Raw genomic sequence first — 8041 nt, forward strand, 5'->3', positions numbered from 1 at the left:
TATAGTTTAGACAAGGAGAGAATAGAAGCTTTCGAAATGTGGTGCTATAGAAGAATGCTGAAGATTAGATGGGTAGATCACATAACTAATGAGGAGGTATTGAATAGAATTGGAGAGAAGAGAAGTTTGTGGCAGAACGTGACTAGAAGAAGGGATTGGTTGGTAGGACATGTTCTGAGGCATCAAGGGCTCACCAATTTAGTATTGGAGGGCAGCGTGGAGGGTAAAAATCGTAGATGGAGACCAAGAGATGAATACACCAAGCAGATTCAGAAGGATGTAGGCTGCAGTAAGTACTGAGAGATGAAGAAACTTGCACAGGATAGAGTAGCATGGAGAGCTGCCTCAAACCAGTCTCAGGACTGATGACCACAACTACAACAACAACATTCCACTTGGAATTCACATCTTGGGACGGACCTTGGGACGGACCTGTGAAAAATGCACGCTACTATTCCTGAAGTTGGCCTCTATCACTAAGACGTGGAGCCCGAGTTGGATGCGTGGATGCCGTCGCCCAGGGGGACGTATGGCAGCTGCTGGCTCGGAGCGGGTCCGCTCGCCTTGGCAGCTGTCGCGCGAGGTAATTAGCCGGTGTTCAGGCTGCGCGCGACTTTAGGCCCAGCGTGGGAAGGGGGCAGGGGGGGGGGCGAGCCTCGGGATCGATTGTCAGGCGCAGGCTAGCAGCCTGCCGCCTGGCGGCTAATTAATTACTCACTGCATCGTCACGACTGAAATCTTGTGGCAGACAAAATAGCTCGCACTACGCTCGCCAATTAGGTCGAGACCTCTGGCAAACAACTCTCCTCCAGATCAGAGGTTGTGAACCTGTGTTAGCACACAAACAGAGAACTGTGCAACAATCCGTGCAACAATGGTTACTTTGTAGGCTGCCTTGTGATTGGAAATACGTAACAGTTCAAACTTGTGCAATAACCAGCAGTGTTTCAACTACCTTCAACATGATTTTGTTTGTCCCATTTACTCTATACAAATCTCTACATTGTACGCATTGTGTATTACAACTTAACTCTTTACTAATTGTTTTTCTCCTACGCCTATTCCTTAATCTACATTCCACGAACCAACTTATGGCGTATAACTGTCAATTTACGCTTTTCCTGTACCACTCGCAAAACGTTCACTGAAAGAACGATTGCTGGCGAGCATTTGTGTTTTCTCAAATGTCTCTAATTTTCACGAGGCACAGCCAACATAGCACAAAGTGTTATGTTGGTTGACTCTTCTAAGGACGTTCACTCACGGAAATTTAACAGTAGGCCTTACCATGAAGCTCAACCCCTCTCTTGCAGCACCTGCCACCAGGGATAGTTAAGCATCTCCATTACGCTTTCGCCCTTTGAAAATGAACTTACAACGAAACGTGTTGCTCCTATTTGTATCTTTTCTATTTCCTCTGTCCTTTATGTTACAGATGATTCCTGCAGAGTAAATTTACCGTCTCCAGAAATGTCATAATACGCGAGCTTAAAATGTCCTCGAAAATTCTGCCACTAATCGACGTCGGATATATTGGCATAAAGTGTTTTACGTCTTTTAGGTGTTCGTTCCTGAAAACAGGAATGACATGTGCATTTTTTCCAATCGTTAGGAACGCTTAGTGACCCCAGAGACCTACGATACACGGCAGTTAGAAGAGGGGCACGTCCTTTCGAACACTCTAAGAACAATGGAGTGAGTACCCGTCAGGTCCAATGGCCTTTCCTCGGTTGAGCGATTTAAATTACGTATCCCATTTTTATGTTTTACGTTCATTCTGAGTACAGTGTACCTACTATTAAATACTTTACGAGGCATGCCAATAACTTACTCCATTTTTCACACCGTGTCATAGAATTCTTTCCGCTCATAGAATCCTCTCGTGTCAAAATGAAACCATAAAACGATACACCTCTAAATTCAGGATATGGTTGTAACGTAACAAAAAATACGTCGTGTCTCACTCTTTTTACCGATAAAGCGGTATGGTTGTTACGAGTTGTACAGTACCCGTATTTTTACACTTGGTTTGTCTTTATTTTCAGCGGTTTGTATTTACCTAACAGCAATTGCTGTTTTTCACCGTAGGTGTTAGCAGGCAGATATTGGTATTTGTGGTTTCGTTTTTCTAAGTAGCCAATTGCCTAATGACGAGTTTAACCTGTGTTTCTCCTAAGAGTCGTCACGTGCATTTTCTCTGGTGTTTCGGCAGATGTTCGTATTTCATTTTTGCAACGTGTAGCTGGTGTCAGTCCAAACAGATTCTGCTCATGCCATTCATACGGCGCCCATTGTACACACATCAGAAAACGTTTTGCATCATCCCAGTTCCCAGAACTCCTGAAGATAGATCTTGACTGTGGATACTGTATCACAGACACAGTCCATTTGACTGTTCAGAGATGTCACTAAAACCGTCCAAAGATGTAAACAACCATGCATGGTTCAAATGGCTCTGAGAACTATGGGACTTAATATCTGAGTTAATCAGTCCCCTACACTTAGAACTACTTAAGTCAAACGACTTCTCACACATCCATGCCCGAGGCAGGATTTGAACCTGCGACCGTAGCAGCAGCGCGGTTCCGGACTGAAGCGCCTAGAACCGCTCGGCCACAGAGACCGGCAAACAACCGTGCATGAGCAGCGCCTACTAGATGGAGGGGGTCCGACAGATGATCAGTTCCAGTCATTCCACCAGGGAAGAGGTGCACGGCTCCTGTTGTCTGTAGTTCAACTGTACATAGACGGTCAATACCGCGGTTCGATCGTGTCATCATTGTTACTTTGTTTCAGGAAGGGCTCTCAACAAGGGAAGTGTCTAGGCATCTCGGAGTTAACACAAGATATGTTGTTCGGAGGAGATACAGAGAGACAGTAACTGTTGATGACACGCCTAGCTCAGGCCACCGAAGAGCTACTACTGCAATGGATGACCGCTACCTACGGATTATGGCTCCCTGACAGCAACGCCACCATGTCGAATAACGCTTTTCGTGCAGCCACAGGACTTCGCATTACGCCTCAGACTGTGCACAATAGGCTGCATGATCCGCAACTTCACTCTTGACGTCCAATGGCGAGGTCCATGTTTGCAACCACGACACCATGCGGCGTGGTACAGATGGGTCCAACAGCATGCCCAAAGCACCGCTCAGAATTGACATCACGTTCTCTTCACCGATGAGTGTCGCATATGCTTTCAACCAGACCATTGTCGGAGACTTGTTTGGAGGCAACCCGGTCAGGCTGAACGCCTTAGACACAATATCCAGCGAGTGCAGCAACGTGGCGGTTCCCTGCTGTTTTGGGGTGGCATTATGTGGGGCCGATGTACGCCGCTGGTGGTCATGGAAGGTGCCGTAACACCTGTACGGTACGTGAATGCCAACCTCCAAGCGATTGTGAAACCATATCGACAGCATATTGGTGAGACATTCGTCTTCATGGACGACAATTCGCGCCCCCATGGTCCAAATATTGTGAAATACTTCCATCAGGATAACAAAATCGCTCGACTAGAGTGGCCAGCATGTCCTTCAGAGAAGAACCCTATCGAACATGCCTGGGATACGTTGAAAAGGGCTATTTATGGGCGATGTTCAAAGTGGTTCAAATGGCTCTGAGCACTATCGGACTTCACGTCTGAGGTCATCAGTCCCCTGGAACTTAAAACTGCGACCGTAGCGGTCACGCGGTTCCAGACTGAAGCACCTAGAACCACACGACCACAACAGCCGGCCGAGTGAACAGCTGTATGGCGGTTACAGTCAGCATTGACCTTGATCGTGCGTCGCTACTGGAGTGCTGGTTATTCGTTGTTTTACTGTCCTTGTTGGTACAGATCGTAACACAAGCATCACAACAGGCTGATACGGGGACCGCTCTTTCGAATGGGCACTAAATCGCACTTTAAAAATCATTTTGTTTGTATGTATCAGTAGCAGTAGTAGAGAGGGCTCGCACTGCTTGCTGCCATGAAAGTGATTGCTTTTGGTGATATGACTTGCAATAACGACTGCGCGAAACGCCGCTATCTCGTTAGGGGTGCTACTGCGGACACCCTCCGAGCACCCTGAAGACTTCTTGAGCCCTCGGCTGTGCTGGCTTCCAGGCTGTCAAAGGCACTGTCGTGTGTGCATTCGCGGACGGGAGAAAGGCTGAGGCATGTTCGAGTGAACAAGGATGGACTGCTCGGGTCCGTCGTTTCCGTAGTGTGGTGGTAATCACGTCTGCTTCACACGCAGAAGGTCCCCGATTCGATCCCGGGCGGGAACAGTATTTTACTGCCTATGTCGCGTTGTACTCCAGTGAGACACGTCATGTGTGGATCTGCTGCATGTACCTTTGTTATGCAAGTTCCGCATTTATTGAATTTTTCAGTTACGTTGGCAACATCACTGCAAGTTGTCTGTGAAGTAAGGTGCACACAAGCAGTTTCCGTGGTGTAGCGATTATCAATCAAATCACAGGACTGAGGCTGTTGTCTAAGGATATGATAGCAAAATAGGGGAAGACGTAGAACGCAGCATCGAGTCATTTCTTAACTCGGTAACTTAGTAACGTGAACCTAAAATTTCCTTGTGTATTTGGAATTTCATAGCTCACTATGCACGTTTATCAGTAAATACATTTTATTCAGAAATGATGCGATAAACTACCTTGGTGTTGCACTCTGGTACTTGAACATTTTCGTTGAAGGTGCAAGTTCAGCGAGGACAGTGCAAACTAATTCCATCAGAGAGGCTCCTCGAACGGCAACCGGAGGACGCGGCGGAGCCGGCGCGCGGAAGTTGGTCGCACGCGAACGCCTCAGAAACATTGATTTATGCGTGGCCGAGCGGGCCACGATTTATTGCAACACTCACACAAATTAACGACGGGAAGGACGGGCCTCCCGCCTACGTAATACACTCGCCAGCCTGAGCGATGCGCTGCCGTCTTCCCATTTCAGGGACGGCCAGTGGGGGCTTCCTGGTCGCATGCCTCTCTAAAGGCTAAAGCACATATAACAAGGCATTCACTATTACAAAATTCCACAATTATTTACTACTTTACTGCGTTTCCTGTAATGAAATTTGGCGTTGCCTACTAGGAACAAGCAGTCTATGTGGAAAAAACTTGACTAAAGCCTTGATCGCTTTTAGTTTATTTGTTGCATATAACCGGTTTCGACACTAATGGATCGTGATGAGAAGAAGTTTCTTGTTACGAAAATTATCAAATCCTCATTTAGTGCCAGTCGTGGTCACACAGCATTAATTCGGTGCTGGGTGAAACGGATCGGGAATAAGAGAGGCGATTCTGGCACTGAGACTCATGATCGAAAAGCAACTACAGGAAAATAAACCAACTTATATGGAAAAGGCATTTAGTAACGTTATCTGGCAAGAGATGTTCAGAGTGCTGAGGAATAGTGGAATAAAGTACAAAGACATCCGTGTGATACTAAGATTCTGTAAGCATGAGGTGGCAGCGATTAGGAACTGTCACCATGAACAAGAAGCAAATATTAGAAAAGAGGTAAGGCAAGGATATGCTCTCTGTCCTCTTATATTCAATGCTTACATCCAGGAAGCCATAGACCAAGTTCGAGAAACTACTGAGGTGGGGATCAAAATTAACGGGCAGTAAATAGACATGCTACGTTATGCAGATGATATTGCTATAAACACAGAGACAAAAGAACATCTAGAGGAACTCCACAGATCAATGGAAAAAATTATATGCAATCAGTATGGAATGAGAATAAACAAGAAAAAGACTAACGTGATGGTGTGCAGTACAGGATCAGAATATGAACCACTGAGAATGAGAGTTGGAAGAGAGGAGCTGGAAGTGATAGAGGAATTTACTTACCTGGGAATCAAAATCACAAGAGATTGTAAAATCCGGAACGGAATTGCGACCACAATACAAAAGGCCAAAATTGCATTTCATCGGAGAAGGAACTTACTAACCAGCAACAACATCAGTCTGAAAATAAGGAAATGTATCATGAAAGGTTTCGTATAGTGTGGCCTTATACGGATGTGAAACTTGGACAATTGGAAGAGAAGAGAGAAGATGGCTAGAGGCCCTGGAGATGTGGTGCTGTAGAAGGATGATGAAGATCAGCTGGAGAGACAAAGTAACAAATGAAGAGGTGCTTAGAAGAGTACAGGAAACCAGATCTCTGTGGAGGCTCATCCAAACAAGAAGAGGAAAACTTGAAGGGCACATCCTACGACACAACATCATTGGAACAATGGCAGAAAGAGCTTATGAGGGAAGGAATCGGAGGGGGCAATCAAGGATATCACACATGCCACAGATCATGAATGACGTTGGGCGTAACACATACGTGGAAATGAAGAGGAAGGCAGACAAGGGAGGAATGGTGCTGTACTGCAAACCAACCTGACGCTTGAACACTAAAAGAAAAAAAGGTGACGACATGAAATTGCTTACTGTATTCAAGTCTTGCTCTCCTCATCATTTCTCACAGTTGTCTCCCTTAGCAAATTAAGCACTTTCAGAATATGTTTTATTAAGCTATGGCTTCCATTAGTGGAGTTGTCTCATCAATGTTCTTCCCGTATTTTTTCATTAGTTACCTGATAGAAGCGTTTATTTTACAACTTCGGTAGCACCACTTTTCAGAAGCTCCTGTTCTCTTTTTATTTGTACTGTTTATTGTCAACGTTTCAATCCCATTGAAGACTACACTCCAGACACATACTTCCAGAAAAGACATCTTAACATATAAATTAAAGGCCAATCTACCCTTATTTTTCATAAATGCTTACGCTGCAGTTAGCAGTCTGCATTATGTTGTTATGTATCCCTGTTACTTCTCTCACTGTCAGTTATTTCGCTGACCAAACAGTAAACCTCGAGAAAGAAAAATTTACTATCATGCGATAAAATTCACTTGGTTCTCCGGTTATAATTTTTGTCCCTTTCAGATGAAAAGAATATACTACTTGCAGAAATTGATCCGTTTCGAATACCACAAGGGAAACTTAGAACGTAAAATTCCATATAGCCGTGCATTCCACATTGGTGACGATATTTTCGTAGACTGATAGCACAAAAAATAATTTCAGTGGTTTGATTTGGGAGTCGCGCATTACAGGGTACATGAAAGCATATGAGTAATACTCTTAATTAGGAACGAAACGGAACTATCCATTTGCGCCAGTTGTGTAAATACGGCAACACGAGGACAGCTGCATAGCATCACGAATTAATTGCATTACGAATTGAGGACTATCTTAACAAAACTCAACAAACACCACTTTTTTGAAAATACGATTTTAACGGTTTCTGATTCTTTAATACGAGACTAACACAACGACAAAAAGAAAAGAAAACGGCAAAACTGAATATTTCCCGTTGTAAAACTAGCTTGTATGTATAAAATTTTCACAAAACTTGACGTTCCAACGTTCCAGATTCCACAAAATTCATCTAATCCTTGTTCTACACCACATGGTTGAATCATAGAACATAAAATTTTGAAAGATAAATTTAATAGCCTCCACACTAGCATGTGTATCGTCAGTTAGTGGCACACGCAACATAAACGAACTGCCTGCCATGTGTTTGTTGGACAAAAATGCGTACTATCCTGTTTGTTCTCTTTCATGTGCGGACACTGTTTTACTAAAATATTAGCAGCTGTCGTAGTACACTCTTGTTGGACTAACATTATTAAGATATTAGAAGATTTAGAATATTTTGAATCAATTCAGGATGTGAAAAGTGCAATAAAAAGCAGGATTCGTCAACGTCAAAAAGAGTTAGAACTTCACAATTGCACCCTTAAATGAAGATCTGAGTACAGACTGTAACAACAAAGGAAAAAACGTCCACAGCAGGATGTTTGGGGTTCAATGATCTTATTCATTGCACAGGTAGCCTGTATGTTAATAAAACAAAAGTTGAACAGGATAATTTCTAACTACGATTAGTGTAGCCAAATTAGACTTTTGCTGGCCAATGTATATGCAACAGCTGGAAATAATGTTAATCGACATTGGGCATCTTATAGAAAAGT

The 8041-nt window shown here is 44.0% G+C and overlaps 1 non-coding gene across 1 annotated transcript; it reads left to right on the plus strand.

Moving 5' to 3' along the window:
* The first annotated feature begins 4205 nt into the window (after positions 1 to 4205).
* On the plus strand, positions 4206 to 4278 carry Trnav-cac (transfer RNA valine (anticodon CAC)). Its single transcript has one exon. It is a non-coding gene; the product is annotated as a tRNA-Val (tRNA).
* The last annotated feature ends 3763 nt before the right edge of the window (positions 4279 to 8041 follow it).

This window comes from Schistocerca gregaria, chromosome 5, assembly GCF_023897955.1.
Source record: "Schistocerca gregaria isolate iqSchGreg1 chromosome 5, iqSchGreg1.2, whole genome shotgun sequence".
NCBI lineage: Eukaryota > Metazoa > Arthropoda > Insecta > Orthoptera > Acrididae > Schistocerca > Schistocerca gregaria.